Source organism: Pelodiscus sinensis, chromosome 3, assembly GCF_049634645.1.
Source record: "Pelodiscus sinensis isolate JC-2024 chromosome 3, ASM4963464v1, whole genome shotgun sequence".
Lineage (NCBI taxonomy): Eukaryota > Metazoa > Chordata > Testudines > Trionychidae > Pelodiscus > Pelodiscus sinensis.
The window spans coordinates 4,937,262-4,962,561 of NC_134713.1; the positions used below are offsets into that span (position 1 = coordinate 4,937,262).

The window sequence follows — 25,300 nt, forward strand, 5'->3', positions numbered from 1 at the left end:
CCTGTGCTGACAGTAAATCTGGCCTGGCTCCTTCGCCCCTTCTCTGATGTGGTGGGTTTGAGGAGTTCCCTCGGAGTGTGCTGCACTGGCTCTCTGTGCGAGGCCAGCACAGCACACACGCAGCCAGCGCCTGGTCACAGCTACCAAAGCCCAACTCTGGAGGTGACGACTGAGTGCGACCATCACCCGCTGTCACCAATGCCCCCTCTCAGCACCTCCCTTCCGGGGCCCGCGGGGTGTGAAGGTGCCTAGGAATCCACTCGGCTCGGCGTGTCCATGCACATGCACAATGAGGGATTCGCTCTGGAGCCAGCCCTCCAGTCCACACAGCAGCAGCCGGTGCGGAAACGCACCGCACCGCACTCGGCACCTCGCCTTGTTAGACCTGGACAGACGCCCTCCTCACTGAGGATTTGAGAGTGATGTCACAGAGGAAGAGTTCCCAGAGGAGCCCTTCCATGCTCTCCAGGAAATCCGATTCAGAACAGAACGACTGAATTCACCGAGATCGGGGCCCTTCTCCTTCCCACGTTAGTTGTGAACCCCAACCTCACTGTAAGATGCTTTCTTGGGCCATCCTCACCAGCTGCCACAGCAGCTGCACAGCAGTGTAGAGCAAAGGCCATCTGGGGTCTCTCCACCTCTGGGCTCAGCTCAGCCATCTCTCAGCCTTCCACCCCTAGGCTATCCCATGCCCCAAGAATCCAGCTCTGATCCTGAGCACGGTTTCTTTACAGCCTCTAGGATTTGCTGATCCAGCAAAAACAAATCAGACCTGCATCCTCCTGGAAATTAAAAACAGCAGCATCTACGTTACGTGCATGGTGGGACTTGGCTTTTCTCCCAGCGGGCGACGGGCACAGAATTCCCTGGACCAGTCAGTACAGAAACAATCTCCGTTCGGCAGGGGGGAAAGAAAACAAACAATTTCATACTAATGGCATCCTTGGACAGGATGTTTAACTACAGCAATTCTCTGCTCTTATCCTTCACTCCCTCTCCTATAATCCCCCTTCCATTCCCTTGGCTTCCTCAGCGGCTGCCCCTTCCCTATGCCAAAAACAGCTTTCCAAGTCTAGATCACAATGTGCTCTCCCTACTGCATTCTTTAAACTCCCCTTTTCTGGGCTGTTAAACACAATAACCCGCCCCCCGCCCCACTCCCCCACCACCACCTGTTCTGTCTCTCCTGCAAGGTGCTTATTGCTTTAACAAAAAAACCAAACAAACAAAAACAGTCAAGTTGCTTTTATTTTTCTCATCCATCTGCCTGACATTTTTACATTGTATAGCACTGGATTCTGTAGCTCACGTCCTGCCCCTCCCCCAATTCTCCTACTCTAAGGATCTCCTAAACAAAACAAAAAATTGCTACTGCTCAGGTCTCTACAATGCACCCTCCAACAGGTTTAATACAAATATCCACCCTTTGGAAAGTACAGTTCCCAGCATGCAATGCTCCACCTCGATCTGAGCAGAATGCCAGAATGATTAAGGTGCAGAGCATGGTGCGTGGGAATCTGTAGTCCCTGTGGGATGCTGATCCATGACAAAGATTACAGATGCCACAGCTGGTTCCCATTTTAGGCACCTTGGCATCTTGCCAAGACATGCAGCTAAGCGGGCTCCTGGATTGACAAAAGCTAGGATGACCCCCACAGCAGATCCCAAACAAGGTCAGAGCCCAGGGATAGCTAGTGCTCCTGTCTGAAATACCGAGACACCATTAAGAGTTGCTAACATCCCACAGAAACCTGGAGGAAGCAAGACATAAAAGCTTTCATGTATTTAGGAACGGAAAGTTTACTGGGTGAATGCGGACAATGTCACAGCATAACCAACTAGATCCACTGCCTAACGCTTGCTCTCTAACTATTGCAAGGATGTTAACTACTTGACTAGTCGACAGGCACTTCCATATTCCTCCTTTCAAACGTACAAGAGCCCCCACTGGGGGAATGCAGAACTCTGGGAGCAGCCCATGGCCAGCGGGAAGTCCTGCTGACTCTGGCCTGATTGCAGTGTGCCAGCTTTGAAACGTACAAGAGTCCCCAGACGGATTTGAAATCTTGTGGATTTCAAAGCAGCAGCGCAACATGGAGCCCGGGGTCAGCGGGGCAGAGTCCCCCGCTGACCCTAGGCGCCATGCTGTGCTGCCGACGTGAAATGCCCCGCAGAGCCGGGGTCAGCTGGGGATTCCCCAGTTGATCCCGGGTTCTGCGGAAATGCCGCGCCGGAGCCCCCCGCTGACCCCAAGCGCCACACCGCTGATCTGGGATTCAGCTGAGCGGCACTGCTCCTTTGTCTCAGCTTTTGAAAGAGACAGCGCTGCACATCTGAGCCAGGAATCATCTGTGCGGCGCTGCCCCTTTGAACATGCCACCTCGGCGTTTCAAAGCATCAGCACCACACTGCTGATTCTGGGCTCAGCTGTGCGGCACTCTGCTTTGAAGTACCTCCCATTGCTGGCCGCCCCCTCACTCCAACCCGCTTTGCTGCCTCTATCTGATAGAGGCATCGGGGTGGGTGGGAATCGACTAGTCGATTGACTATAGGATAAACATTTGTTTATCCAATAGTCAACTAGTCCTTAACATCCCTAAACTATCGTGGTCTGTTTATGCATCATTTGAACTGCCAGGTCACCCAGCATATTAATATTTCTTAGAAGAACATTTCAACATAATGCTAGAAATGGAGTGTTTGCTGCATCCTCCTTTATGCAAGAACCAGACAGTACAGATAGCAAGCAAACAATGAGTTTAGTTCCCCCCCGAAAACAGAATGATAAAACGTTACAATTAAAACCTGCTTCCCTTAATGCAGAAGAGAGAGAAAATGAAAGACTGATCCTACCTTCACAGAAAGGCCTTTATTTAAAAAACAATTGAAGCGTATGAATAAACCATTAGCTCCTTACACAAGAAATATCACAGAGGAATGGGTTCAGAGAATTAAACTGGGAAAAGATCTGTAAGGTTGTTTAGTCCTTCCACTGCCAACACAGAACGATTCCCTACAGTATACTTCCCAATCTTGTTTAAATTTTCCAAGCACTTTCACCACTAAAACAACCAGATGGTCATCTCAGTAAGAGATGGTGGGTGTCTGGCATAAGAAAAGACAGGAGGCACCACAGTGCCAAGATGAGAGCCCAAGAGGGAAAGAGAGGAGAGTTACCATGGTATTTCCAAGTGGTACGGCCTCCTTCATGGAACATTATCTTAACATTTTAAACTTTATAAGGGAAAAAAAAACTTAGAAACTTGGCAAGAACAATAACCTAATACAAATAACAGACTAACAATATTATATTAAGTACCATTAAAATACTTGTTCAGGAAAACAATGAAACTGTAAATTACCTTTTTATTATAAAGTGTTTTCAATACCACACTGTGTGGTCCCAATAGGGAATCAACTTCTCTGCCTGGCTGCGAAGTCCAAGCTCACCCCAGCTGTCCTGCCTGAGCCTCTCTCCCACTGAGGATGCTCCTTTGTTGGGATGCTGCAGTGAGCACACCTCTTTCCAGCAGGTCCACCTACGGGCTACACCCAGGCATCCCAACAGTATTCCTCCTGACCACGTCCCAACAGTCCACCGCCTTGGTCATGTGCTGTTTCCCTTGAGGCTCCTTACACACGGCCCTTCACTGCCCACCTTCTGCTGGACAATCCCCTTTTCACCCGAGCACTCTCTCTGTTCACCACTTTTCACTACCTGCCTTCTTCCGGGTACTGGGTCCTGCCATGAGGGCAGGGGACTGGACTCTATGACCTCTCGAGGTCCTTTCCAGTTCTAGCGTTCTATGATTCTGGCAGACTCCAAGCTACTTCCTCAGCTGCCTCTCTTCCCTGGGCAGCATTGTAAGTGACAGCAGGTACTAGAGCCAGGCACGTTCAGGAAGCCCCCAGCATGATTTCCTCATGGAGTTATAGTACGAACCCCAGCAAGGAAGAGAAAGAGGGAGACTAGAGAGGAAATACGCCAAACAACAGGGACAAAAGCCCAATTCGCCAACATGATACTCAGAAGCCTGCACAGACCAGCACCGGATGGATATAAATGGTGGAAACCAGTGGATACTACACATGGGAAGCGCCGGAGGAGAGAGGGGCTAAGGATGCAGAGACCAGTTGGAGGCAAAGAAATCCATTCACTTAGAACAGCCACTCGTTTTAGGGTTTGTCAGTCATAACGTCCCAGCTGATGCTTCTCTAACGAGCTTGGAAAAGGCTTTCACAGAGAAACAACCGCCTCCGTGCGTACAGCTCACATTCAAGGAGCTATTTCGAGAGATCAGGCCCCTGGGGATTTAAATTCCTCTCTTCCCATTTCTTTCTCCTCCCCTGACGTCACCACCCACCTTTTGCACTATTACAAATGATTGCCAGGGCACGCCGGCTGGGATGACACAGAAGGCGAGGATTTCAGAAGGGGATGCTTGATGAGGGCAGGCCGGCAATTAAGGCAAAGCAGACCCCCCAGGCCAAAGTTCTGCTCACTTCCAATGGCTTCCGAATCCGAGCGGAGAGAACGGCATGCAGCAAGCCGGTCTAAGCACCAATGCCGCTGTCAGAGAAAATGACGGAGCTGCCAAGGAAGCGGGCAGTCCATAAATATAGAGGGAAGAGACAAAAACAAATCTCAGCATTTTGCTCCGTAGTCTCCTGAACAAATCGTGTCGTTCGCTTTCCAAACCAAAAACGGTTCTATGGGATTTTAGTTTGAGGAAGGGGGAAATAACTCCAGCAGCCTAACACCACCGAAGCAGAGAGAGCCCGGTGTTCACAAGCAATCCTAATGAACCCGGCCAGACTGCACAAGCCAAAACACGCATTCGCTGCTGTCTAGGAGGCTTTGAAGCTTGTGGTTAAGCCTCTAGAATGGAACATACAAGATCAGGGCTCAGTCCCTGGCTCTGTCTTAGCATCCCAACAGGAACGCAGCAATTCACTGAACTTCCGTGCTTCAGTTTCCACATACATCGAATGGGGATAAGAAAGGGTTTTTTCCCTCCCAAATACTGTCTTGCCTCTTTGTGGTACACACACATACACTCTCTTAATGGGGTATGTAAAGCACCCAAAACAGAGGAATGCCCATCTTGACTGTGGCTTTTAGGAACCACTGTAATACAAATAATTCATGGATTTTAAGGCCACAGAGGACGACTGGATTTCCTATTCTCACCTCTTGTCTGTCACAGGCTATTGATTTTCACCAGGTTGCTGGGCCCAATATAGGGGTAACTGGAGGTTAGCTAAAACATGACTTCTAGTAAGGCATCCAGTCCTTGGCCTGAACACATCAAGACATGGAAAATCTACCACTGCCCTTGGTAATATGTTCCAAATTTTTAAAAAATGTGTGCCTAAATTCTAATTTGAATTTGTCTGGCTTCAACTTCCAACCACTGATTCTTCTTGATCTGCCTTTCTCCACTAAATTAAAGGAAACCGATAGCACCCAGTAGCTTCTCCCTATGAAGGTATGATGCCATTGGAATTAAGTCGCCTTTCAGTCTTTTTCATATTATTAAAGAGATTGATCGTGCTAAATCTCCCAATGAAAGGCATGTTTTCAAATCCGATCACCATTTTTGGTGGCTATTTACTGCACACTCTCCTTTTTTTTGACATCCTTTTCAAAATATAGACCCCAGATCAAGAGACAGTATTTTATTACATGTTTCCCCTTAGAATTGACTCTAAGACCTCTTGGTATATAATCATCTTTGTGTTATCAATTTAATTTTAGACTGTATGCTTCTTTTGGGAAAAATGATGACTATGTGCATGCAAACAGCATGATAGAAAACAAAAATTATGATGGTAAATGTGAAGATGCCAGTTTTACATAGTCATGTGTCTCAGAGCAAGCACATTTTAAGTAATATTCAGCTTAAAGGTTCTTTAGCTCACACATGGGCGGCTTGCAGGGAGCATTCTGAACAGGTGGTGATAAATAAATACATGTTCTGATTACTCAATGTGACATTCAAGTTTCCATGATCATGATTTCTTGTTGCCCCAATTCAGAGCCTTTTAAAACCTCCTATGATTACTAGAGCCTGAGTGATCATGGGAAAGGGAAAACAGAACAAACTTTGCCATCAGCAGTGCATCAAAAGAGACACAGGTGGGTAAATATCCACAGAAACCTCAGTGCGTCTCTCATGAGTCACCCGCCCACCTCTGCACGTCCGTAGCCGTGCTGTAGAAACTTTCATACTTCCAAATCAGATGCAACCTTAAACCAGCTCTTCTGCAACAGACAAATGATGAAATGAAGGTGAAACGAGATCCTTTCCGGAGGCCAACGCACTCTGACGTTGCTTGCCACTTCTGCTCATTAAACCTGGCAGCATTTCCTCCCCATGAGGTTCCATGAAGTAGAAACGACTTAAATCAAGGGAGCTCTTCTAAGGAGATGGAGAAACTCAATGTTTGCTAGGTCAGGATGATGCATAAAGGCTCATTAAATTAACGAAAGGGTGGGAAACTTCTCCTATGAGGAACTGACAACATGAGCTAATAAGCTACTTCAGCAGCAAACCACCTCAATTCTCTCCCTGTTACCTGCACCAGTGCACTGAACAAATGCTCTGTGAAGCAATTTTCACAACGAATGCCACGAGTCTCAGGGATCCAAAGCTGTTTGATTTCTCAGTAGTGGTAAGTTATATGGTCCTCCAAATCAGCCAACGGCACTGGCCTAAATATTGGCCTACATACTGTAATGGACTCAATTAGATCTGCTGTTTGGAATCCATCAGTGGAGGGACTGAAAAAGGTCTCTCCTCTATGTTAATGACGAAGGCCCTTCTTGGGTTACGTCTTTAGTCCAGTTATCCTCTCTGGCTTTCAAAAGAGCTGTCCTTCAAAACCCCCATAATGTGGACCACTAACTCCACATAATGAGGATGGGTGTATTGTGTCTTTAAAAAACAAACAAGCCACTTTACTAGAGCAGGAAAACAGGCAGGAGGGGATGTAGGCAGAGGAAAGGAGGAAGAAGGCAGAATAGCTTTATGGACAGTTCTCTTTTCCTTCTCACAGTAAAATCTCTTGTTCAGTGTTAGGAGAAAGCTCGTCGCCCTGCAATTCTTTGGATGGTGCTGGTATCCACCTTCTCCCACACCCTACTGATGGCTCCAAACCCCTCCTCTCCATGCCTACACACACTGCTCCTGTCTCCGCTCTCCATCACTAGCCACCTATTTCCCCTCCATGCCCACTTCTCCGCTAACCTCTGCCCTCTAAGCAGAGATACCTCTACTTGGAGGTGTCCCTATCCTACTTCTTTTACCCTCGGCTTCGGGGTGGAGTGGAGTAGGGATGTGAACAGATGGAGACAGATATATTAAAAACCCTCATCACTCAACTACCAGCCTCACGTGCCAGTTCTTTCAGTATTTAGGGATGGAAATTATCTGGTCCCCCTGATTCAAGCACATCAAGCTGTACGGTTTTTTTCTTTCACCTCAGAGATGGTGGCTTCCATTTCTGGATATTGATTTCCAGCAGTGGTACTGCATTCAGGTCCATGTTCCATATTATCAAGCCTTACTGAACGCCAAGGCAAAGCATTCATTTAGTTTTCGGGACATACTAGATTATCTTTAATTTCCTTCCCAACCACCCTGTATAGTGGCTCACAGGCAGCCTTTCCTGTTTACACGATACTGAAAGTCATGGACTTTGGAAACAAATATGAAGAGTCAAGAGCAAAAGATCCATGTGATCTTGCCCAACCTGCTCTATATAGTCCAAACACTACACTGAGTCCAAATCCTGCTGTTTGGCTTTACTAACGAAGACTTCAGCAATAATAAAAGCACCAAAATTCTGCTTGTAACCAGTCGTCTGGTTTCAGCCACTCCCTGGGGTTCCTCCCCCAAAGGCTGTCTAGCCAAAGATCCCCTCTCTTTCCAAAGAAACACACCCACCTGTGAGTCACATGTGTTCACAGAGCCCATTTCACCTTTCCCAGCAGGTTCAACATCTTCTAATAGCATGGGTAAGATGTCGGAGGTGAACGCCACAAAGCTGTTACAGTCCAATTGCTGAAAAACTCTGCCTTGTTTAGAAAGACCACTGACACAATGCTGGTGTGGGGCAGTCCTCTGGTTGTGAGTCACCTCGCTCATGCCATTCGGATGATTCCCTGATCGCCGCCTTCTCCCATCCGAGCAGAGCAGGGAAGGTTTGCACTGCCCAGGAGCAGGGCTGAGCAGAGTACAGGGAGTTCTACAGTGAGGAAGGACGTTCTTGCAGATGGAGCAACCAGGCAACTTGACCCAGCTGTGTCACAAGCTCACTGTGGGACCTCAGGCGTTCACCTCTTTGTGCTATCATACGAGCATGCAGTCCTGCAGACCGGTGACTGCAGTTCGTTTGGCTCTTCCACCTTCCTTCTCTCCTCCCCCAACAGACGTTACTAAAGGTCATCTGTTCTCTGCAGAAGTCCCTGCCGGGTCTTCAGAGTATTCCTCCAATTCTCACTGCAGATAATTCGATCTGAAATAGCGTTTGCTTTCGGTGATCCAGGGAGCACAGCTGGCTTTGAACTGGGGACAATGTTTGACACTGCCACCTACATAGTGCTTTTTATATCCGTGTACCCCCTCCTTTCACTGTTGCCTCGGGCTGCTTCCAGCGAGGTTTTTCAGTCTCTCTCCCCCCTGCCCTCACAATCTCCTTCAATCTCAGTTCTCACTGCCTTGGTCATTCAGGAGGGATGAGTGAAGACAGGAATGGCAGATCTTCTCTGCTGTTTTGCTCCACCACTTTCATAATGGTGGTTGGGGGAAGGGTGGGTCACACTAGACAGGGCACTGGTCAAGAGAGTGAGACAGCAGCTTCCCACAACTCAGGAGAGCGTCCTGCTTACAGGTCCCAGAGCAAAGAAACTGGAACATCAGGGGCAGGTAGGCAAAATCCACCCACTGTTTGCAGTGCTGCAAGCCCATGGCCAAAGACACACTGCTGAGAATCTGCAGACCAGCTTGCTAGTTTTAAAACCAAACCCAAACACACTTCTTTGCTAGCTCAGTCAGGCATCGTCCACCCAGCAGAGGGCAGTGGTGTGCGCACACAACCACAACATCGGCATTTACAAAATGATATAAGTGTTATATAACTGATTTTCTGGTTTGCGCTCAGAGACCCAGAAAACACTAGGATCCCTGTGTTATTGTATATCGCATGTCACAGGATCTGTTACTGTTTGCTTAAAAAAAAAGTGCTGTCTACATATTTCCAATGTCAATGGCTCCTGAATGATCCTTATGAAGAATACATGGTTCATATGAAGACAATGCGCGATTTTGTATTTACAGCACATTTTTGTTCCTGGTTTTGCAGCTTAATAGATAGTTGATAGCACAGCATTCCACAGAGTTTAAATACATGAACACAGAAGAGTGCCTTTGGGAAATTCTTTTATAATGCATTGGAAAGGCCAAACTGTTTTTTAGAGTTTTGTTTTTTTTACAGTTTATTTTTAAATTAAAACTGAAAATTGCTCCCAGATGGCAGTGTTAACATGCCAAGTTTCAAGCTATGGGAATTCTTCCTTTTTCTGAAGTGTCAAGTGCTAACCCTCACACAATTTGACTTCTAATAGAAAAGCTAACAACTTTTAACGCTCCTGGGAGGAGATGACTCATCTATAGGAACCTTAGCAAATATACATATATATATATATATATATATATATATATATATATATATATATATATATATATACATATATACACATACACACACACACACACACACACACACACACACACACATATATATTCTGCTGTATATAAATATATATATTCGTATATAGAAAAATATATATATATATTGCAGAACATAATCAGAAAAAATAAGTAGCTTCAAGTATTAGCAGCAAAGTTTGTCCTTAAAAGCATGATCTGACTGTGGAAGACCCCAGGACAGAGCTCTAGATTTCTTAACAGGGCAGCTGTAGAAGAAAAGGGACCCTCAGGTGAACAGTCAAGTTCTACAGCAGGAGTCTCAAACTCAATTTACCTCAGGGACCAGGCTGGTCCTCAAACCCTCCTTAGAGCAACAGCTCTGGAGGGACAGGGGTCTCCACACATCCTTCTCTGTGTGCCAGCCCTGCCTGCTCCTCCCCCCGCCCGCACATCCTCTTCCCCACCTGCCGCCCCCAGGCAATTTAAAACAGCCGGGGCCCCCGCGGCCACCACCCACAGCACAGCAGGGCTAGAGTGGCTCCCCCGCCGGCACATCCCTGTGGCCCAAGGGAGGTGTGTGCAGAGCTGTCCCGTCCATAGGCCGGTTCGGAGCAGCTGCCCCAGGCCCTGTGCAGAGAGAAGCAGAGAGCCCCAGCCCACTGCACTCCTGGTCTGGTGGATGGTGCAGCAGAGTAGACTGCTGTGTTGCTTCGTTTCCCCACGATTCCTGCCGCCACGGTGAGTGTGGGGGAGCCAGACCCCTGTTGCTGTCCCGCTTCAGGGTCCCCAGTAATCCCCAAGGCCACATCCCTCAGGGAAGGAGGTTTGGGGGGAAATGATGCAACTGGGGGGAGAGGGCAGAATGGGAGGGGCTGGGCTTGGGGGAAGGGTACAGACAACCTTCCCTTCCCCGGGCCACAGGGACCCATGTACCGACAGCCACGCGAGCCAGACTGTGTAACCGCTCTCGCTGTAGATGCCTGTAGGCTAAGAGTTTGAGACCCCTGTTCTAAAGTTACTCTCAATGGCTTCCATCTCTAAATCAATAGATGATTTTTTTCTATGTGCTACATTCATAGCTCTTGGGAGCCGATAGCGTCACTTTCTGCTTCTCGGTTCATCACTAGGAAAAGAATCTACACTGGGAATTTAGCTTACTGTTGTGCTGGTGATGCAAAAAGTAGGACAGAACCTAGCTCGCCCTTCCATCGTTAGGAGGACACCACAAGGCCAAGAAGAATAAAGACCTGTTTGGCGATAAGGCAGCACTTGTGATCGGAAAACACTTGGGGCAGCAGATATGGTAGCGTAAGACTAAGATTATGCCATTGTCATGGTCACTTTTCTGATAATAGGTCAGGTAGCGAGAGAAGAGGAAAGCACCACATGCACTCGCTAACTTCGGTAACTATCTGAAATTTCAGTACAAGAAGCCAACGGGTCTGCATCTGTTCCTCACACCCGCATTTTTATTTATTACACACGTTTTCCTTCCTTGATTTGCATGATGTGGTTCTCTTCAGTGGCATCCCCTACAGAATATATTTACACCTCTGCATCTTTAAAGGACATGGTTCCTTCAAATGATCATGCATTCACAGGTGTGTTGTGAGCAAGACACAAGAAGTCATTCTTCCCCTCTACTCTGTGCTGATTAGGCCTCAATTGCAGTATTGTGTCCAGTTCTGGGCATCATATTTCAAGAAAGATGTGGAGAAACTGGAGAAGGTCCCGAGAAGAGCAACAAGAATGATTGAAGGTCTAGAGAACATGAGCTATGAGGGAAGACTGAAATAACTGGGCTTGTTTAGTTTGGAAAGGAGAAGACTGAGAGGGAACATGATAGCAGTTTTCATGTATCTAAAAGGATGTTCCTAGGAAGAGGGAGAAAAATTGTTCTCCTTGGCCTTTGGTGATAGGACAAGAAGCAATGGGCTTAAACTGTAGCAAGGGAGGTTTAGGGTGGACATTAGGAAAAAGTTCCTAACTATCAGGGTGGTGAAACACTGGAATAAATTGCCCAGGGAGGTTGTGGAATCTCCATCACTGGAGACATTTCAGAGCGGGTTGGACAGACATAAGAACATAAGAACATCTATCTGGGATGGTCTAGGTGGTACAGGGTCCTGCCATGAGGACAGAGGACTGGACTCAATGACCTCTCAAGGTTCCAGTTCTAGTGTTCTATGACTCTATGATTCACAAGACAAAATACACTGCACACTCCCACAGATGAAACAAGATGTGCACATAAAACCACAGTTGATGGTTTTTTACCATCCCATCATTTCATTAGCCCATGCCACCATCTCCGGTCTTTCATTTCCTGCTGTGCTTCGGCTGACTTGGATGGTAGTAGGAAGCTGTCTGCGTGTGAGGCACAGAGATAGAACTCAACAGTAAAGTCGTAATTTAAAGCATTTAGCTTCTAACCACCTGCAGAAGCGAATTCACCATGGAATGACTCAGAGCAACGAGCATGTGAGCTTTGAAAGAATGACTTAGGAGAAACAAAGCTGATTTCTGTCTCCTTTCCTCATTCCTGCGCCTTTAGAAACTTCACCTGGTTCCCGTTTGTTCACTTCTCTTTCATCTCCTTATCAGACCTCTCCTTAATTCAGATGGTGGCACCATTCCAAGACCTCATCCGTCTCCCACATTCATTATTAAGCATTAAGCAGCTTTTCTTTTAAATTCCAATGCCAGAACCAAGATCCCATCTAGACAACAACATTCACGCCTTCAGTATGGACAGGATCAAGCTGAGCAACAGCTTATCAGCACCCTGGTCTGGAACTTGACAACAAGGGCTGGGTCACTTAATGGTCCATTCATTCCCTTTGAAGCACCCGGCATCAGCGGCTGTCAGAAGTCAGGATGGACTAGATGGACCATTAGTCTAACCCAGTGAGGCTGTTCGTATGGAGCCCTTTAGGGAACCCACTTAAAAATCGCTTTCACCCTGTGTTTTAACCACATGGGGGAGGGGAGAGGGAAGGACAGTGTAACCCTAGCCTCTATTTGTCTGGGAATGGGTGACAGGGGAGAAATAACATGAGGATTACCTGTTGTGTTCCCTCCCTCTGGGGCATCTGCCATTGGCCACTGTCAGCAGACAAGATACTGGGCTGGACGGACAACTGATCTGACCCAGTGTGGCCAATCTTATGTTCTTATAAGGAGCACAGAAGAGCCTATTATTACTTCTTTACTAGAAGTATAGGGTTTCATTGTGCACGCCAGAGTAAACGAGGGAGGCAAGAGTGGTAGCAATCCCCCAAATCTTACTGACTCTTCATTTGCATTTTACATGTATAATACGTTTATAAATTATCTAGACCAGTGGTCTCCAACCTTTTTACACTCAAGATCACTTTTTAAATCTCAGAACAAGCAAAGATCTACTGCCCCACCCCTCCCCCCAAAACTCCACCCCCTCCTTGAAGCCCCCCCTCTCTATTCTCCTCCTCTCCATCACTTGCTATCCCCAGCCCTTATATACTCTACACTGCCACTTTTTTTCCAATTCTTCTGTGGGAAGAGATTTTTCCAACATTTGGCCTGTCTAGACTGGACCAAATGTCAGAAAAACTCCTTCTTTTGGCAGCCCCCTTATTCCTCATGGAACGAGGAATATAGGGGTTACTGAAAGAGCATGTTTTCTCTTCCACTACAAAAAAGGAAGAACAAACGCATCCCTAGATGCAGAAGAGTTTTTCTGGGATACCTCTGGAATCCTGGAAAAACTCCTGCAGTCTAGCCATAACCTCACAGGGTTGAGACAGGATGTGGGGGCTCTGCGGTGGGAATGAGGGATTTGGGTGTGGGAAGGGGTGAGAGGTACAAGCTCTGGGAGGAAATCTGGATGCAGGAGGAGTTGGAGAAGGGGATGCCGGCTTGATGTTCAGCAGAGGTTGCACCGCGCTTCAGCTGATCGGGCGGCTTCTCCTCTGCTCCAGCCCAGGTAAAGCGAGGTGCACCTGGGCTGGAAACCACAGGCAGCCGCTCCTCTTTGCTCCTGCCCAGCTGCACCGCGCTCAGCCTGGGGAGGCTGCGCCACTCTCCTGCTGGCTGGGAAGCCTTTCCTCTTTGCTCCAGCCCAGCTGGAGCAAGGTGAAGTCTCCCCGGGCTGAGCGTGGTACAGCTGGGCTGGAGCAAAGAGGAGCAGCTGCCCAGCCAGCTGGCCATGGTGTTCAGCCCAGGTGCACCATGCTCCACATGGGCTGGAGCAGAGAAGCCACCCTATCAGCTGGAGCACGGCGCAGCCTCTGCTTCTGCTGAACACCGCGGCCAGCTGACCAGGCAGCTTCCCCTGTGCTCTAGCTCATGTGGACCGTGGTGCACCTGGGCTGAACACCACGGCTAGCCGGGCAGCCGCTCCTCTTTGCTCCAACACAGCTGCATAAACAGTAAGGTGGCAAAATTTGCAGATGATACCCAACTGTTCAAGATAGTTAACACCAAAGCAGACTGTTAGGAGCTTCAAAAAGATCTCACCAAACTAAATAATTAGGCAACAAAATGGCAAAGAAATTTAATGTTGATAAATGTAAATTAATGCACATTGGAAAAAATAATCCCAACTATGCATCATTATGATGGGGACTAATTTAGCTACAACTACTTAAGAGAGAGATCTTGGAGTCATTGTGGATAGTTCTCTGAAAAAATCCACTCAGTGTGCAGCAGCAGTCAAAAAAGCAAACAGAATGTTAGGAATCATTAAAAAAGGGATAGAGAATAAGACAGAAAATATCTTATTGCCTCTATATAAAACCATGGTACACCCACATCTTGAAAATACTGCACTCAGATGCGGTCACCTCATCTCAAAAAAGATATATTGGCATTGGAAAAAGTTCAGAAAAGGGCAACAAAAGTGATTAGGGGTTTGGAACGGGTCCCATATGAAGAGAGATTAAAAAGACTGGGACTTTTCAGCTTAGAAAAGAGGACACTAAGGGGGGATATGATAGATGTCTATAAAATCACGACTGGTGTGGAAAAAGTGAATAAGGAAAAGTTTGCTTATTCCCATAACATAAGAACTAGGGGTCACCAAATGAAATTAATAGGCAGCAGGTTTAAAACAAACAAAAGGAAGTTTTTCCTCATAGTCAACCTGTGGAACTCCTTGCCAGAGGATGTGGTGAAGACTGGGTCTTTAACAGGGTTCAAAAAAGAACTTGATAGATTCATGGAGGTTAGGTCCATCAGTGACTATTAGCCACAATGGGTAGGAATGGTGTCCCTAGCCTCTGTTTGTCTGGAAATGGATGACAGGAGAGGGATCACGTGAGGATTACCTGCTGTGTTCTCTCCCTCTGGGGCACATGACATTGGCCACTGTCGGCAGACAGGATACTGGGCTAGATGGACCTTTAGTCTGACCCAGTATGGCCATTCTTATGTAAGGTGCACTGAGTGAGCTCTTTAAACGAAATCACTGCTGCAAAACCAGCAACCTCCTCCCCTAAAAAAGCACATGTCCCTATTAATTCCTGCCTACTGCAAACCCCAAGACTCAAGTGATCCCAGCATTGCAACTCCAATTACAGATATTTAATGCAGTAATTTCAAACCCATTTAACATTAGGAACCTCCGTCTCTCCCAGATAAGTAATCTCAGAACAACGAAGTGAAAGCTGATTGGGCTGAAGCACATAATAGGAATGTTAAAAACTGTGATTATGCAAACAAAGGAGGGGGAAGTTTCCAGGTAGTTCTTATACACTTAGAACAAGAGCTTTCTTAGTATAGATACCATCTATATTTCAGAAGCACCAAGAGGTCCCTGTGTGAGGTTCCCCTTTATACTAGATGCTGTACAAAAGGCGAGCCTGCAACAAACAGCTAACAAAATCACAAGACGACACAGCACGTGGGTACTGCACGTGATGAAGGGGTGAGCAGCAAGAGGAAGACAAGGGAGAGACTAAGAAGAGTCTTGTCTGTTGGCTACTGGAGAAGTTCTGTGTGGAGGAAACAGGTATCCTGCCTCTCCTGCAGGACAGGAGCATCTTTTCCAAGAACTCCCTGCTTTAAAACAGAATTCAGCATGCAGGACGGGGCATCAAACAGGTTGTACTGTAAGGCTAGAGATCCTGCATGCATCCGAGACACGTTAGAAGTTGCCATACATGTTCCTATGTGATGGTGCGTTGAGGGAAGGGGTCATATATGGATCCACCAAGGGAGTTTATGATCCCACCTTCTACTTTGGACTGTATCTGCTTATTACTAGAGCTCTGCGCGGATACCGAATTTGTGTCCACATCCATAGCTACAAAAATGAACCATGGATATCTGCATCAACACACGCAGATGTGGATACCCACTGAGATAAAATGGTAATCTACAAAATTGCAGGGTTCTAGATACAAAATTTGTATCTGCATCCATAGCCACTAAAATGAGCCGATATGCAGATACCTGCGGATGTGCAGGGCTTCACTTATTAGCTCTTATGAAGAGCACTTGAGCAAACAGGAGACAAGGGATGTAAGCGACTAGTCGACTATCCGATTATCAAATAAGCTTTCGGTTGTCAACTAGATCCTCGACTAGTTGCTTCTCGCCTCCCCTCCGTGCCCGCTGCCTCTGATAGAGGCCAAATTCCCCCCAGCACCATCTCCGCGGGGGGGGAAGAGGAATAGCGAGGAACAGACGCAAGCTGGGGATCAGCTGATTCCTGGCTCACGCCCAGTCCTGGATACTGCGACTCTGCTTTATAAATGTATTAAGAGCCTGTTAATACATTTACAAATCAGAAGTGCAGCGGGGGGGAGGTGAGGGGATGACGGATGACTAAGCAGGCTCTTAATACATTTAAAAGGCAGAGCCGCAGCAGGGTTAACTCCGCCCACTGCGGTTCCCCCGCTTATCGACTAATCAATGGAAAATCCATCTACTAGTCACTTAGTTAATTAACCTATATTTAACATCCCTACAGCAGACACAGCAGATTTAGGGCAAACGAGCTTTCCATTGACCAATGGCACAAGCTTCAACCCTTGCAGGTCTTAGAAGGGGCCAAAGTCCGACCATTCACAAGAGTCAAGCTTGTTTGTTCAATGTATATGCACAAATCTAATCTGTGCTATTGTCCAAGAGCCACAGTGCGTATCCCCCAGAAGTGCTCAGCATGCTACAGGCAAGCTGAATGCAGTGGCGTGAAGCACTAGCTGCTGGTCTAAGTTGATAGCTAGCTGATAACACCCTGCTCTTCATTAGGATTTCCTGCTTTTCAAGCTGTCTAAAAACAGTTACATTTTTCAATTTGTTTCAAGAAAGTGCTGCTTGCCAATTTATTCACAGCAGAAACAGTAGGAAGAAGGGAGCCAAAGCTAGAAACTCAAAGGCAACAAAGTAAAATGCACACGTGCCCTGATTTCATTTCTCTTCCCCTCCATCCTCAGCATCCCTCCAGAACCTCTGTGCCACGTTTTAGGTCCACGTCTCTCAAGACACAGCCCTATCTTATTACAGTTGCAAAAGAAGTGCTTTCAGACCATAAGGTGAGAAGCGCTAAGTGAGATATAAAGGAGGAAATTTTACATGTCATTCTCCTGAAATCTGCCTTCACTGCTCCTCATTCCATACCCTGCTCTTTCCTTTTTCTCCCACAGCTCCAGGGAGGAGGACAGCTGCTTGAATTTCTCCCACCCATGGAAGATGGCAAATGCTGCTTGTTGTCAAGTAGATCACTGTCCCATAAGGCCCCAGTATCTGGAGCTGCAACCGCTGTTACAGAAATCCCACATCTTTGAAGCATGCATGTAAATCCAAGGCACTGTACAAGTAACATTCATTCCTCTCCAAGGCCCAGCACAAACAGTTTAATAGCACAGGCAGCCTGAAAGGACAGGACATTAACAGGCAGACAGACATGAGGTCGAAGTCGTGGGGAAACTGAGCCAGAGAGCAGTCAAGTGCCCGAGCCCGCAGAGGAGAGAGTAAAATGCAGGAGAGCCTTGTTCACAGTGCTGTGCTCTCACATGACCTTTGTTAGACGGAGTCAATCGGCGCTGCTGGGACAAAATATTGGCTGAAGCTGGAAACTCCCAAGGCTACAAGCAGAATCCATTCCATGCAGTTGCGAAATCATTTGCTTTTCAATGGAGTCCACCCAGGAGCACAACGGAGACAAAGCTTGTTCCAGAGGCCTGTGCTTCAGCACAAAACTAACACTTGCTTCCCTCCCCACCAGGGATGTCAATGTGTAGTCGACCCTACGATTAACCGATAGGCCTAGGCTTATTGGTTAATCTTGTTGACAACACACGCTCCCTTGCTGCCTCTCTATTAGAGGCAGCGCAGCAGCGAGGGGAAGGGGAAAAAGGGGGGGAGGGGAGCAGGAACTGGTGCTGGGGGGAGCTGGCTTAAAAGCAGTTCCCCCCAGCACCAGCTCCACAGTGCCACCTGCCCCACACAAACTGCTGCCTCTATCTGCGAAGCAGCTCCACCTCTCATGGAGCAGCCTCTATCCACAGGAGGTCCGAGCACCCCATGGATAGGGAAGGCGGAGCAATCTCTATCCGCGGGGAGCTCGGACCTCCCCCCTGTGGACAGGGGCTGTTGCTACCCCATGCTGCTACCTCTGTATCAGATACAGAGGCAGCAGTGCAGGGTGACAGGGGACTCCCCGGGAGTGGGGCCAGGAGCGCACTGGCTGCCGGCCCTACCCCCGAGGATGACAGAATAGTCGAGTAACCAATAAGAATTCATGAGGTTACTCGACTATTCAGTTACCTGCTATCTAACACCCCTACTCCCTGCCTGGCTGCCCAGGGGGACAAGAGCCCTCTGACGGATTCCTCAGCGAGAGGGGGATCTTTACTGCAGAGAGAACAAAGGGAAACCAAACCAAAGATGCCCTCCGATGCCCAACAGTGAAAGAGCAGAAAGCCACTGCCTGGCTAGCCTGCCAAAGACGCCCTGTTTAATAAAGATTCCTTTGTGCTCAGGCAAAGAACTACAAATCCTTCCGTCACCGCGGCGGCAGGAGGCACCGCCACGGCCTCTCATAGCTCTGCCATTGGAGCCCTACCGTTCTGCAGGGGAACAGATGCCTGCCCGACAACACTCTGTGGGGGTGGAGCAGGGTGAGGGAAGACGTGCAGTATCGGCTTCCTTGCTCTTCTAGCCTCTTGGGACTACCACCCCCATAGGGACTCCTCAGAACATCTTCCTAAGGCAGAGCTCTTGACTAGTTTGAAATGCCACCAGCCAAAGAGCCTCTCTGGGAAGATTATTCCAGAACCCAACACATCTCAGTGTAAGGATGTATTCAGAGAGGAAATCCATACACTGGCTGCAGCTACTTGACAATCTGTGGCCATAGCAACATTACTATAATCGACGCTGCATGAAACAAAAGCTGCTCATATCACATTGCTCCCCGCCCCCTCTGCATTGCCTGCAATGCTAGCCCTGAATGCCCATTTACCCACTTCTTCCTCAGATGCCTCCGTGCTTCCTTCCACATACACATGGGAAGCAGTGCTTTGATTAATCCACAGTAATGCTTTTGCCTCCTTCAGCCCCTCTCCTACAACCCACCTCAGTTGCAGTGCTCCCAGGAAGTCAGCCACATGATGATGGAAAGGCTGAGACACATTCTAGGATTATCTTGATGGGGGAAGATCGATGCTACCACGATCGATCTTCTGGAGTTCCATTTAGTGGATCTAGTAAAGACCTATTAAATCAAACTCAGAGGGCGCTCCTGTTGGTGGCTAGTACTCCTGCTCCTGTGAGGAGTAATGAAAGCCAATGGGAGTGTTTGCACCCATCGGACTCCCGCAGTGGGGAAACACAAATTAAGGTGTGTCGACTCCAGCTATGTAATTAACATAGCTGGAGTTACAAGAAGTAGTCCTGTGGCACCTTATAGACTAACAGATAACCTTATAGCTGGAGTTGCGCATCTTAATTCGACCTTCCCCTTTAGCGTAGAGTTGGCCTAAATGAGCAACACTTCCCATGATCTGGACGATCAAACTATGCACATGCCTGGCCTGTGCTTTTCTTCCTTCTCCCTTCAGTTGTTTGTTATACTCACTTGCTTTGTCTTATCTTAAATTTGATTATAAGCTCTTTGGGCAAGGGCTGTCTCTTACGGTGTGTCTTTTCAGTGCCTACCATAATGGGGCCCTGTTCTCCACTGGAGCCTTTAGGCGCTAGCGTAATGAAAACAAAAATCAATTAAAATACTGCGTGATCAAGCTAGCAAGCTATTTGCCTGCACCCTGTTCCATCTGCCTCCATCACCCAAAGAGCATCTGGTGAGAGGAGCTGCACACTGAATTGAGGAAGATGCTCATGGTAATGCTGTCACTATTTTTAGCTTCCCAGGTCCGTAGTAGCATTTGGGCTTCCTGCTCCCAGAGAGAACATCTGGATTCTATCAAGTCATTCAAGCATTTTTCACACAACTCAGATTTTAATAAGGGCAACAGGAAAGGGCCCGGGGGATGGGCAGGAGGAGAGAAGACAGCTTCCTTTCTAAATTAGTAACAAAGGTCACAGGGCTGCAGTTTGTCCACATTTAGGGTGGCCCAGCAGAGGTGATGATGTTCCTGAAGTTACACTAGAGACAGAACACTCATACAGTGGTTTAAGCAAGGAACTAGGAGTCAGCTGATCTGAGTTCTATTCTAAGCTCTAGCATAGACTTGCCATGGAACCGTTCCTGAGACACTGGAAGCAGTTTTTATTCAACAGGACTGGGAAAGCTGGAGCTTGTCTCCCTTCACCCACAAGCAGAGAAGCTTTTCCTGAAATTCCCAGTCACTGCTTTCTAATAGACACCCATGTGGTGGATTTCCCGTCTCATGTGCCGTGATGCCTCACCCTCACCAAACCACAACACAACTAGAATAGAGGAAAAGGCAGAGTGTTTTTTTATAAGAGGCAGAAAACTGTAGACATGAGAACTAACCATATCTGCAGAAGGGTGAAGGGCATAGCTCAGGGAGAGCTGGTCCTCGAGGCTTGGGGCCCTCCCCCCCAGCATCGGGAAGCCTGTGCTGGCACTCCAGACCCACCCACTGCCCCACCCTGAGGCTGGAGCACATAATCTACTAGGCTGGGCCCCACTAGGGTCTGGTGTGTGAGGGGCATGTCTTTCTGCTTCTCAATCGGGGACCACATCAGTGAGGGTTGGGTGTTTTTGTTCTTTTGGGGTTTTTGTGTTGGTTCTTACTTGTGTGCAGCCCTGACTGATTTTTCTCTGAGTCAGCAGCCCCCAACCCAAAAAAGATTTCCCCACCCCTGGCATAGCTGGAGCAATTAAAATTGCAGTCCTCTGCTAGAATTCTCCATCGGGGTCTCAAACCAGACCTCCTCAGGGAGCTGGCCTGATCTGTTCCGGGGAGGCCCCAACAGCAGTTCTGGAACAGCATGAGCTCTATACCCGCCTACCCGAATAAAGATCTTTCCGAGGAATAGAGGACGCTTCCGTAACTCTCAGACCCAGCAGAAACAAACTCAGCAAGACAGAAGAGCTGTAAGGGCTCCCTGGATACGTTTACCCCTTTCAAGGTCTTTTAATGTGTCCAGCGCCCAGGTATTTCAGTGCCTGGCAGCAGCCTGCTCTATTCCATTAGAGGTACCACGTCACAGACATCTGATAAGTGCCAAGGTTCCATTGGAAAAGGGGCTCTTTAGCAGGTACGCGAAGGAACAACGGAGATGTGTTTTGCCCCATGCACACTGGAAAACACCAGAATATAAGATGACAACTGTGTAATTTCTTCTGGACCAAGGCCATGGGACAGTTTGAGAAAGCACATTTCAGACTGACTAGGCAGTCGCATGCACGGATGCTACGATACAGAGTAATGCTCGAGTGAATCCACAGTAAATGCCTTACCTTAAAATCAGGTTTCTGCAACCTGAATCCAGCTTCCAGCCTGTCAGGTAGTGTGATCGCCAGTGAGAAAGTTTACTTCGGGCACTTTTCAGCCTCCTTCACAACTGCCTTTTGCTCAGATCTCAACACGCTCCCACTGACGACCAAGGGGGACAGCTAAAACACACAAAAAAGGCTTATTTAATTGCAGTGCATTTGTAGTCTCTAGACTCCTTGGAAACAAAGCATTTTAAACCAAAAAACTCCAGTCTCATGCACTATATTTGTGAGTGCCAACGTCTACTGGTGCACAAGAGCCACTGTCTCGGTATTCGATTAATATAGGACAGCTAACTCCATTTTCTTTAAAAGGAGAGTTCGGTAAACGCTCTGCCACTTCTCCCTTGACCACCTGCCTCCCGTGAACAAAACATTCCACCACCAAAAGGATCTCCCTGTTGATTTCAAGAGTCCCAGATCCTGTGAGAAATGGCAGTGTCATGCAAGCAAGAAAATTCTCTCGGTTAAGAAACTGGTCATAGAATCTACCACAGAATCATAGAACTGGAAGGAGCCTCGAGAGGTCATCAAGTCCAGTCTCCTGCCCTCATGGCAGGACCAAGCACCGTCTAAATCCCTAATGTCCAACCAGTTCTGAAGCTGCTATAGCAAGCTAGCCACATTATTCTGAAAATGTAAATAATATAATGTAAAGCCAACTAGCCATAATCAACTGGCCAAACAGCCTCATGTGGCTAGCTCGTTGGACATCACAGATCTAAATCATCCCTGACAGATGTTTATCTAACTTGCTCTTAAATATCTCCAATGATGGAGATCCCACAACCTCTTTAAGCAATTTATTCCAGTGTTTAACCAAAATGCCAGGAAGTTTTTATTAATAGTCAACCTAAACCACCCTTATTACAATTTAAACCCATTGCTTCTTGTCCTATTATCGGAGCTCAAGGAGAACAATTTTTCCTCCCTCCTCCTTGTAACACTCTTTTAGGTACAGGAAGTCCCTGACTTACGCGGATCCGACTTATGTCGGATCAGCACTTACGAACGGGGCTTTCTCTCCCCGGAGGTCGAGGTGGCGGATTGCTACCTGCGAGCTCCGGGGCGAGAAAGCCCCGTTCGTAAGCTGCTCCGGTGCCCCTGGTCTGCTGGAGACCGTCTCCAGCAGACCAGGGGCACCGGGCGGGTTCCCGCGCTTCTGAGGCTTTGCCAGAGCAAAGCCTCAGAAGCGCGGGAACCCTCCGCTGCTGCCGCTTCAGTCCCGGTGCCTGTGGTCTGCTGGGGACCGTCCCCAGCAGACCACAGGCACCGGGACTGAAGCTGCAGCCACGGCGGGGTCCCGCGCCTCTGAGACTTTGCCAGAGCAAAGTCTCAGAGGCGCGGCACCCCGCTGCCGCTGCGGCTCTGCTCCCCGTGTCCCTGGTCTGCTGGGGGTGGGGGGCACAACTAGTGTGCCCCCCCCCCCAGCAGACCAGGCTTTTGTTTTGGACCCTGGGGCGGAGCAGCTGGGGCGCTGCCGATTGGTCCTGCAGCACCGCTCTGGGCACTACTGGACCAACCCGGCAGCACCCCAGCTGCTCTGCCCCAGGTCCTGATTCAGCCGCTGCTGGTCAGTTTCAGCAGTGGCTGAATCAGGACGCCTGGGGCAGAGCAGATGGGGTGCTGCTGGGTTGGTCCAGTAGCACCGAGGAGCGGCGCTACTGGAGCAACCCAGCAGCACCCCAGCTGCTCTGCCCCAGGCGTCCCCAAGTCAGCTTCTGCTGAAACTGACCAGCGCTGACTACAGGAAGCCCGAGGCAGAGTTGCTCTGCCCTTGGCTTCCTGGAATCAGCTGCTGATCAGTTTCAGCAGCAGCTGACTTGGGGACGCCTGGGGTTCTTAAGTTGATTCTGTATGTAAGTCAGAACTGGCGGTCAGTTTCAGCAGCGGCTGAATCTGGACGCCAGTTCCGACTTACATACAGATTCAACTTAAGAACAAACCTACAGTCCCTATCTTGTACGCAACCCGGGGACTGCCTGTACTTGAAAGCTGCCATTGTGTCTCCTCTCAATCTTCTCTTTTCTAAACTACACCCTTATTACACTATCCAGTTCTTTCAGTCTCCCCTCATAGGTAATGTTTTCTAGACTTCTAACTATTTTTGTTGCTCTTTTCTGGGCCCTCTCCAATTTCTCTACATCTTTCTTTAAATGTGGTGCCCAGAACTGGACACAACACCCAATTTGAAGCCTAACCAGTGAAGAGCAGAGCAAAAGAATTACCTCTTACGTCTTTCTCACAACACTCCTCTTAATGCATCCCAGAATCACGTTTGCTTTTTTTGCAAGTGTCAAACTGCTGACTCATATTTAGCTTGTGGTCCCTATATTCCTTTCTGTAGTACTCCTTTTGAGACAGTCACTTCCAATTTTGTAAGTGTGAAATGGATTGTTCCTTCCTACGTGGAGTATTTTGCATTTGTCCTTATTAAACTTCATGCTATTTGCCTCAGACCTCTCTCAACTGTCAATTGAATCATAATGTAAATGAAGAGGAAATGATCTTGGACAGTGGTCTTTAAAAATTAAAAAGTGTCTTGTGTTAAAGAGCCTTTATTTCTATATTTTGCTTTCCATGTGGATCTGGCTTTGCCACGGGGTTGAATTTTGCTTAAAGACTGCAATCATTTATACAGATGTTTAAGTGATGATTAAATTAATTGGAGTGCACCAGGGAGAACGTATTGTTCTCTCCAAAACATTTTTCTCTGAGCACTCTGCTAGGTGCATCCAGCTCTGTAAAAACAATGTACGTTAATCAGCCATAGTATAAGCCCTAACCAAGCACCTCAAAACAAATTCCAGTGCCAATTCTGGATCTCTCTGGAGAGATCCCTTTTAAGAGGTTGCAGACTCAAGACATAGAATGTTAAAAGCTGATTACAAACAAGTTAAAATGGACAAAGTACTAAACAGAGATCAACCAACGCCCCCTCATTTGTTCAGAGAAACAAAGCAGCAGAATTTTCCCTGCTCTGAAATCCTCTCATGGCCCTCACATTTATTTCTAAAAAAGAAAATAATCCTTTGATTTCAAAAGTACAGTTTGGAAATGGAGACATAAAATACTATTTGATCTGATTTCAACATTATTCTGATAATTGCACCAAAGTAGCCCATTTCTTTTGACGCTATACATGCTGATGAAGACTATTAGTTTATGTCTAGACTGATCCTCCAGATCTTTTGCACGGCAAACCATTTCTAGCCACTGGTCTCAGCTTGCTGCAGCGAGACCTACATTTTTACATTCTTTTGATCAAAACACTTTTTAAAAAAAAGCACATTAAGCAATGACTAAGGCCGAGGGGGAGGAGATGTGATAAGAGGATATAAATATTTGAACAGTAAACAGCAAGCGGAGAACTGAATATGGGGGAATGACAGGAATAACTGCATGAAACTTGGAAAGGGAACACCTAAACTGGCATTATTAAAAAGTGTGTCCAAAAAGTTAGAGCCACAGACTGTGGTATAGCCCCTCCAAAGAAAGAAGATGAAGCCATATATTTTTAGGGGTGGCCAAAACTATAAATATAACAGAACAACCCAACTAAGATGGGGCAGTATAAATGCATGGTAAGAGTTACTCCTGACCTGGGTTAGCTTAGATTAGAACCTAAACCAATGGTCACCAAGCAGTAGATCTAGAACTACAGGTAGATCAT

The 25,300-nt window shown here is 47.5% G+C and overlaps 1 protein-coding gene across 5 annotated transcripts in view; it reads right to left on the reverse strand.

The window, feature by feature from the left end:
- Positions 1–25,300, reverse strand: part of EXTL3 (exostosin like glycosyltransferase 3) — a 220,813-nt gene that overhangs the window by 92,282 nt on the left and 103,231 nt on the right. For 4 of the 5 annotated variants that reach the window (XM_075923258.1, XM_075923261.1, XM_075923259.1 and 1 more), the window contains one exon: positions 21,592–21,747. The gene's annotated coding sequence lies outside the window, so the exon portion shown is untranslated. Of the gene's footprint in view, positions 1–7,952; positions 9,603–21,591; positions 21,748–25,300 lie in introns of those variants that run through there. The other variant, XM_075923262.1, reaches the window with a different exon arrangement.